At 45.0% G+C, this 9,188-nt stretch overlaps 1 protein-coding gene across 1 annotated transcript in view; it reads left to right on the top strand.

Annotated features, from left to right (window-relative positions):
- Positions 1-2,298: 2,298 nt before the first annotated feature.
- Positions 2,299-9,188, top strand: part of ARAP2 (ArfGAP with RhoGAP domain, ankyrin repeat and PH domain 2) — a 52,288-nt gene continuing 45,398 nt past the window's right edge. Inside the window, exon 1 of the mRNA XM_032223672.1 lies at positions 2,299-2,773. The gene's annotated coding sequence lies outside the window, so the exon portion shown is untranslated. The remainder of the gene's footprint in view (positions 2,774-9,188) is intronic.

Raw genomic sequence — 9,188 nt, 5'->3', positions numbered from 1 at the left:
GCAAATTTGATACAATTCAGTGGAACGGACACTTGAATTCAAAATCTGACCACACATGCTAATTTTTATTTTTTTTAATCGTCACCCAAATGGCGCTCAAGCCAGGCAGTTAGCCAGGAAATGCCTGCTTTGGCATAGCATCATAAGATGGGTTCATTTTAAACTGCTTAAAGTTTGTGCAACAGCAAGAAGCTGAGTTCAACGCAGAGATGTTATTGACTTTCTTTTTTTAAAATTTCCTTTGTCTTAATATATTTTAGACTGTGTTTGTTAAAAAGCTACATCGTGTACGGGCTCTGGGAAGTCAGGGGGGGGGGGAGGGAGGTGGGGTCTTAGGGGGGAGGGGGGGATATATAGTATGTGCTAGATTTTAAAGTAACACGATTGCACTTGTATACTGTTGCTCTTTAATTCCAGTGTAAAAATAGGACAAGCTGAATATATTAATAGATAGTAGAAATACACCGAAGGGAGGAGTAGAGGGAAAGAAGAAAGAGGGGTAGAGAGGGTGGGAGAGAGGAATGGAGGGAGGGTGAGAAGGAAGGGAGGGAGTGTATTGGGAGAGAGGTGTGGTAGAGGGGGAGGGGAAGTAGGGTAGAGGGGAATGATGGTGGGAAGACGGAAAGTTGGAGGGGGGCGAGAGAAAGGGTGTATGGAGGGTCGAAGAGGTACATTGGGTTTCTATTTTGGGGGGTATTATTGACAAGAGGAATGGCTGTGTTTACTGTTTAATGTTATATGGCCCTGGTTCTGTACAGTATATGTGTGACTGCACAAAAATGAAAATGGAAAATAAAACTATCTATACATAAGATGGGTTCATTTTATCCTCTGGATGTGTCCGAGTGAAAAAGTTGCACAAACGGGAGCTCTTAAGACTGACTGTTGTGTAAACCAGTGGTCTCCAACCTTGGCAACTTTTAAGACTTGTGGACTTCAACTCCCAGAGTTCCAGGAACTCTGGAAGTTGAAGTCCACAGGTCTTAAAGTTGCCAAGGTTGGAGACCACTGGTGTAAACCATGAAACAGGGCTCAATTTAGTAGCCTGGTTACACATGTAAGGAGAAGACAGCTCTTGGGAGATGTGCCCATCAGGTTTCAGTTCCAAGTGGGGAGAAAGACACTGAAAACAATGGTGGCTGCTTGGAAAGATGGTTTGAATGGTGGACAGACCACATGGCTTGAGAGGGTGAGATAGATTTATACCCTTTGTTGGGCCCCTCCTTAGAGCTTCCTGTTCCTGTGTAAGAAATGTATCCCATTGGATGGCAGACTCCCAGGGGGCTGGGGCTTTAGCTGACTTTGTAGGCTGTCCTGAGTCCCAGGCTTGGTTGAGCCTTGCTGGGTGATGTAATCTTCCCAGGTGCCATGTGGTGAGATGGGCAGAGGGCTAATCCTATCATGTCCTGAGGGCCATGTTTTCATCCCATCACCCTGGAGCTGAAGGTGGGGAGCAGGGAGCTCCAGGGAGCTGCTTTGTCTTTAAAACATGTTTCTCCTTTTCTCATCCAAGGAAATATAATATTCTGCCTTTTTAATATTTCCCAAAATATTTCATTCTTCTAGGAGAGGGGTGGGTGCTACCTTCCTACACAGTCAAACCCCCAAACCCATCTCTTGAAGGAGGAGGAAGGTTATGTTCCTTGCCTTGAGTTATTTATGATGATAAAAATGGGAAAAGGAAGGAAGGAAGGAAGGAAGGAAGGAAGGAAGGAGTGAGGTAGAGAAGAAGGGAGGAAGAAAGATGAAAATAAAGGAAGGAAGGGAAAAGAAAGAAGGAACGGGAATAAAGGGAAAAGGGAAAGAAAGGAAGGAGGGAGGGAGAGATGAAGGGAGGGAGGCAGAAAGGCAAAGGAAGAAAGGAAGGGAGGAAGGAAAGAGAAGGAAGGAAGAGAAAAGGAGGGAGGAAAATAGAGATGGAGGGAAGGAGGGAGGAAGAAAAGGATAAAGGAAAGGAAGAAGGAAAGGGAAAGAAGAAAAAAGAAAAGGAAGGAAAAAAAGGAGGGAGTAAGGTAAAGAAAAAGGAAGGAAGGAAGGAATGAAAAGGAAAGAAGGAATGGGAAGAAAAGGAAAATGAAGGAAGGGAAAGAAGGAGGAAGGAGAGATGGAGGGATCCAGAAAGGGAAAGGAAGGGTGGAAGGAAAGAGAAGGAAGGAAGGAAGGGAAAAGGAGGGAGGAATATAGAGATGGAAGGAAGGAGGGAGAGGAAGAAAGGGATAAAGGAAAGGAAGGAAAAGAAGAAAAGGGAAGAAGGAAAAAGAAAAGAAAAGAAAGAGAAAGAAAGAAAGAATTTTCTGAGGAAAAGCCCAGCTCCCACGCGCCCTGGTAAATCTCCTTCCTTCCAGGGCTAAAGAGCTTGCTTCGGATGCCAGCCTGCCTGCCCGCGTGCCTTGCCCGGGCTCTCCCCACCCCACAGGCCAGGGAGCGCTGTACCCGTTGAACTTCCGACTGGCAGGACTCTCCAAAGCGCCAGGAGCAGAAGCGGCGTCCGCCTCCCATCGGCTCCTCCGCCCACAGCCCACGCGGGGCTCCAGCGCGCCGAGAAGCTCGGAGGGCGGCCAGGTGGCTCTTCCGCCTGCGGCTGGCTTTAGGTGGCGTCTGCCTGATCGCCCAGCTCTTCCTGGGGCGCTTTCCCGAAGCCGGCGGAGGATGGGCCCGGCCGGGAACAAATCAGGAAGGAGCAGCCGAAGAGGAGAAAGAGAAAGTAAAGCCTTCCCCGGAGTCACTTCCTTTGCCCCCGCGAGGTCGGCGCCTTGAAAAAAAAAAACTCCAGGTAAGCAGGAAGGCGCCATCGGCTGCGTTCACACGACTCGGCGGGGCAACCCGTGTCCCGCCTCTCTCTCTCCGACACCCCTTGAAGCCTTCAAGGATGAGAGCGAGGGAGAGGGAGAGAAAGAGAGAGGGGGGGGAGGGAGAGAAACGGAGAGGAAGAGAGAAAGAGGGAGGGAGCGAGAAACAAAGAGAAAGAGAGAGAGAGAGAGAGAGGGAGAGAGAGAAAGAAAGAGCGTGAGAGGGAGGGAAAGAGAGAGACAGACAGATGAGAGAGGGGAAGGGAGGGAGAGAAACAAAGAGAGAAAGAGAGGAAGAAAGAAAGAGGGAGAAAGAGGGAGAAAGAGGGGGAGAGCGGGAAAAAGAAAGAAAAGAGAGAGGCAGACAGACAGACAGATGAGAGGGGGAGAAGGAAGGGAGGGAGAGAGAGAAACAGAGAGAAAGAGAGGAAGGGAGAAAGAGGGAGAGAAAGAGGGGGAGAGGGGAAGAAAGAAAGAAAGAAAAGAGAGAGGCAGACAGACAGACAGACAGACGAGAGGGGGAGAAGGAAGGGAGGGAGAGAGAGAAACGAAGAGAGGAAGGGAGAAAGAGGGAGAGAAAGAGGGGGAGAGGGGAAGAAAGAAAAAAGAGAGGCAGGCAGACAGACAGACAGACGAGAGGGGGAGAAGGAAGGGAGGGAGAGAGAGAAACGAAGAGAGGAAGAGGGAAAGAGAGGGAGAGAGAGGGAAGGAGAGAAAGAAAGAAATAGAGAGACACGGAGAGAGAGGGAGGGGAGAGAGAAAGAGAGAGAGAAAGAGGGAGAGAGAAAAAAAGAAAGAAAGGGAGAGAAAGAGAGAAAAAAAGAGACAGAGAGAGACAGACAGACGGGAGAGAGGAGAGGGCAGGGAGTGAGGGAGAGAAACAAACAGAGAAAGAGAGAGACAGAGCGAGAGAGCGAGCGAGCCTTGGTAATGGTCAGGGCGCCTCCGCTCCAAAAGTTGGAGCCCCTTTTTGTGCGCGCCGAGTTGATCCAAAGCGGTCGTTTCCGATGCTCTCTTGGCAGCTGAACGGGATCTTTGCTTTCTCGCGGCTTCGGGTGCCCCGGTCGCCTGGGGCATCCCGTCGGAAAAGGAAGACAGACGGCGAGTCTTTGTCTGCGCTGTAAGGAGTTCGCCTCCGCTCAGGTCCCGGTCCGTGGCCGCTCGGCGCAAAAGTTGGAGCCACTTTTACGCGCGCCGTGTTGACCCAAAGCGGTCGCTTCCGAGGCTTTGAAAGGGATCTTTTCTTCCTCTCCCGCGGGTTAGGGTGCCCTGGGATCCGGTCGGGAAGAGGAGACGGCTTTCTCTCTCTCTCTCTCTCCCCCGCTGTAATGAATTTGCCTTTTGGACTCTGGCTGGCTTGAGGGATCTCAACTGAACAAAGTTTTGTCCAGTTATAGCCAAACTTCTCTCCTTGATGGAGGACAAGGGGGTCTTTGGTGCTATCTGAGCTTCTCTTGTGGGATGTTGGTCACCTACTTGGACAATGAAAGATCTGCAAGAAAACTCACCAACTGGCAAGATTTGTTTCTCTCTCGCCATGTACATGTATACATCCAAAGTAAACTCTGTTGTTTCTCCATGCCATATAATATATGTGGGTATATGCATCATTTCTATTTATTTATTTATCCATTCATTCAGTCATGTTTGTTGTAGTTAGTTGCGAAGTCGTGTCCGAGTCATCATGACCCCATGGACAATGCTGTCCTCTACCATCCTCTGGGGTCCATTTAAGCTCAGGCCTACTGCTTGGGTGACTCAATCCAGCCACCTCATTCTCTGCCGTCCCCTTCTTCTTCTTTTGCCCTCCATCTTTCCCAGCATGAGGCTCTTCTCCAGGGAGTCCTTCCTTCTCATCAGGTGGCCAAAGTCTTTGAGTTTCTTCTTCAGGATCTGGCCTTCTAAAGAGCAGTCAGGGTTGATCTCCTCTAGGACCGATAACATATTAGGAAGCTTACGCATAAGCCTAATCTATCTTCCTTCCTTCCTTCCTTCCTTCCTTCCTTCCTTCCTTCCTTCCTTCCTTTCTTTCATCATGTTTATGTGGTGTACATTAAAGGTGGAGATCCTTGGAGAGATGTAAGTATGTGCATAATATTTATTTACTTATTCATTCATTCATTCATTCATTCATTCATTCATTCATGTTTATTGTTGTCGTTAGTTACAAAGTCATGCCCGACCCATTGTGACCCCATGGACAACGTTCCTCCCGGCCTTCCTGTCCTCTACCATCCTCTGGGGTCCATTTAAGTTCACACTAACTGCTTCAGTGACTCCATCCAGCCACATCATTCTCTGTCGTTCCCTTCTTCTTCTTTTGCCCTCCATCGTTCCCAGCATGAGGCTCTTCTCCAGGGAGTCCTTCTTCCTTCTCCTTAGGTGGCCAAAGTCTTTGAGTTTCCTCTTTAGGATCTGGGCTTCTAAAGATCTGCCAGGGTTGATCTCCTCTAGGACTGACTGGTTGGATGGACTTGTTTCAGTCATGTTTATGTGGTGTATAATAGAGGTGGAGACTCTTGGAGAGATATGGGTATATGCATAATCTTTCTTTCTATCTTCCTTCCTTCCTTTCTTTCTTCCTTCCTTTCATCATGTTTATGTCATGTATATTAGCGGTGTTGGAGAATTGAAGATGGAGAGGTCAAACAAATAAGAGAAGCACTAGGCTTAAAGACACTGAGAGGCATATTTTAACTAAAGAGTAAGGTCTATATAATTGCCAAATAATTTTATGTATTGGTTGTCATTCAGTCCAGAGAAGTGATGGAGTTTCTACAGTTAATTTAAAAGTTAGAACAATAGTGTTTTTTTCTCTCCTGCTGAGTGTTCTGAACACTAGATTTTTTGGGGGGATAAAAGATAAAGGTTTCCCTTGCACATATGTGCTAATTGTTCCTGACTCTAGGGGGCGGTGCTCATCTCTGTTTCAAAGCCGGAGAGCCAGCGCTGTCCAAAGACGTCTCCATAGTCATGTGGCCAGCACGACTAAACGCCGAAGGCTCACGGAACGCTGTTACGTTCCCATTTTTCTACTTGCATTTTTTAAGTGTTTTCGAACTGCTAGGTTGGCAGAAACTGGGACAAGGAATGGGAGCTCCCTCCGTTACACAGCGCTAGGGATTCAAACCACCAAACTGCCGACCTTTCTGATCGACAAGCTCAGTGTCTTAGCCACTGAGCCACCTTTTATATCCCTTTTTTTTGGGGATATAAGCTGCCGTTTTGGCCTGCTCTAATTTCTCAGCCCGGTCTGGTAGCCCTAAATTTTGCAAATCTGAGGCATCATAAAGAGAGTCCTTTATTTACGACCACAATTGAGTCCCGGACTTCTGTTGCTAATCGAGACATTCGTTAAGACACTGAATTTTGGCCCGTATTGTGATCTTTCTTGCCACCGTTCTTAAGTGGATCGCTGTGGTTGTTAAGTGAGTAAGCTGGTTGTTAAGTGAGTCTGGTTTCCCCGTTGACTTTGCTGTCCAAAGCGGATCAGGTGACCCCGGGGATATTGTGACCGTCATAAATAGGAACCGATTGCCAATTGGTCTGAATTTGGATGCTGCAATGGTCGTTAAGCGAGAAAAACGGCCATAACTCTCCTTTTTTTCAGGGCCATTGTAATGTTGAACAGTCACTAAATGGACAGTTTTAAGTCAAGAACTGCCTTTAATTCTCACTATAGTAGTTTCAGTAACCGTCCAATGAATTTTAGCAACTTTTTTCCCTCCAGCAGCTCCAGCCTCCAACCTAAAACAGCCCCAGGCCAGGAGAATTTCCAAAGGGGTGCAAAAGTAGACACTTTGTTACGGCATCTTAAAACAAACAAGCAAAGTCCCAACAAGATGGACATTCTCTGGTCAGTGGAGGAAGTAGGGCTGTTTTGATCTTAAAAGTATTTTCTGCGAAATCTTCAGACTTTCCCTGCTGGCTGCCTTTGATGGTTTATTTTGGTCTCAATGGCAATTTTTACTACAGCTTTTATCCAGCCTTCAGAGATCTCTCTCTCTCTCTCTCTCTCTCTCTCTCTCTCTCTCTCTCTCCCTCTCTCTCTCTCTCTCTCTCTCTCTTATCTACCTACCTACCTACCTACCTATCTTCTTTCTTTTCCATATCCATAGTATATATCCAGATATAGATATAGAGACAAAGATAGATAGATAGATAGATAGAGAGAGAGAGAGAGAGAGAGAGAGAGAGATAGAGCGATAGAGAGATAGAGAGATGATAGATAGATTGTAGGTAGGTAGGAAGGTAGAGATAGAGATAGATAGAGATAGAGAGACAGAGATAGAGATAGATATGCTGTAGATACATCTATCTATATACATACATACAAACATACATATAGATGATAGATAGATAGATAGATAGATAGATAGATATAAAGAGATAGAGATAGATAGATGATAGATAGACAGACAGACAGGCATAGAGAGATACATCCATCTATATACATATAGATACATAGATATAGATAGAGGTAGAGATATTTTCCTTCCTTCCTCTCTCTCCCCCCTCTTTTTTTCTTTCTTTCTTTCTTTCTTTCTTTCTTTCTTTCTTTCTTTCTTCTTTCTTTCTTTCTTTCTTTCTTTCTTCTTTCTTTCTTCTTTCTTTCTTCCTTCCTTCCTTCCTTCCCATATACACATCCATACAACATATATCTATGTATAGATTTAGATAGATAGATATGAATATATATATATATATATATATATATATATATATATATATATATATATATATATATATATATATATATATGTTATATTTATGCTGATAAATAAATAAAGGGAGACTAGTATAGATCTATTTCAAGCTATTTAGCTCTCATCAGCTAGCCATACCCAAGTTTGGGAATCGAACCTGTGCTCCATTGCCTCCCAGGCAGGGAGTTAACCATTTGAGCTCAAATGGTTAACTCCCTGCCTGGGAGGCAATGGAGCACAGGTTCGATTCCCAAACTTGGGTATGGCTAGCTGATGAGAGCTAAATAGCTTGAAATAGATCTATACTAGTCTCCCTTTATTTATTTATCAGCATAAATATAACAAATGTAATAAAAAGGCAACAGTAAAAAAATATTGGGTTTCTGTCTGGATGGTCTCTTGTGACGAGCCTAATGACAGAGAGTGGAAGTGTGACCTTCCTCCCATACTTGGGCATACCAGGGGTTGTGACTTTAAGTAAGTATATATATATATATATATATATATATATATATATATATATATATATATATATATACATACATACATACATACATACATACATACATACATACATACATACATACATACATACATACACACATACACACGAAAGAAAGAAATAAGCTTTCTTTCTTTCTTTCTTTCTTTCTTTCTTTCTTTCTTTCTTTCTTTCTTTCTTTCTTTCTTTCTTTCTTTCTTTCTTTCCCTTGTCTCCTTAATTCCCAAATGTCTTACTTCAGCAGAACTGGCGAACAAGGCTGGTTACATGTTGAGGCTCTTGGTTCAATCCTCAGCTGAGCTCCAGCTTTCCAAAGACCTTTCAACTCAATCTCCATTTGGCTTTGTGCAGGAGAGATCTCCAGCCAGAGATAAAAGGGAAGAAGGATTCGTGAAAGTGCCCCTGAGCAACTGCAGAATACATTTCCTTTCAGCCCATTAGTTGACCATTTATGTAGGAGTACAAAGTGCCCAGCTCTCAAGACACTGTGGAGTCCATGGTGCTCTCTGAGTTTGCTTGTTGTCTTACAGACGTTTCACTACCAAATTAGGTAACATCATCAGTGCCAGAAGGGAGTGGGGTTCGCAGGGAGGAGGAGGAGAACTGTGGGGTCCTTGCTGCTCTCTGAGCTTGCTTGTTTTCTTGCAGACATTTCACTACCAAACTAGGTAACATCATCAGTGCTAGAAGGGAGGGGAGTTTGGAGGAGGAGGAGGAGGAGGAGGAGGAGGTGGTGGTGGTGTGGGGGGATTCTCAGTGCTCTTGAGATTGGATGGGTTTTTTTTCTCCCTTGCAACATTTCATTACCCAAGTAAGGGACTTACTTGTAAGGGATCAGGGAGAAGGGTTTATTTACGTAATAGTGGTTTGCCCAGTCAGTGCTCTGTCAATACTCACAATCAACACTTGACAAGAGGAAGCCACTAAGATATAAAATGAGAACAAACTCCTGTTTACTTTGGCATTTTATCTTATCGCCTCATAAAAATGTTAAAAACTAAAAAAAAAAAAAAAAAAAGAGTTACGGCATCACTGCCAAAAGTGACTTATGACCGTTTCTTGCGGTGATCAAAATTCAGAGGCTTAGCGATTGACTCCTATGTATGATGGCCAGTGTCCCGTGCGTGTGCGTGTGCGTGAGAGAGAGAGGGGGGGGGAGCCCAATTAACAACCTTGCTACTCACTTAACAA

This window comes from Thamnophis elegans, chromosome 9 (genome assembly GCF_009769535.1).
Source record: "Thamnophis elegans isolate rThaEle1 chromosome 9, rThaEle1.pri, whole genome shotgun sequence".
NCBI classification, from domain to species: Eukaryota; Metazoa; Chordata; class Lepidosauria; order Squamata; family Colubridae; genus Thamnophis; species Thamnophis elegans.
Note: the sequence above shows the minus strand (reverse complement) of the source record. Positions and strands in the feature narration are given on the sequence as shown.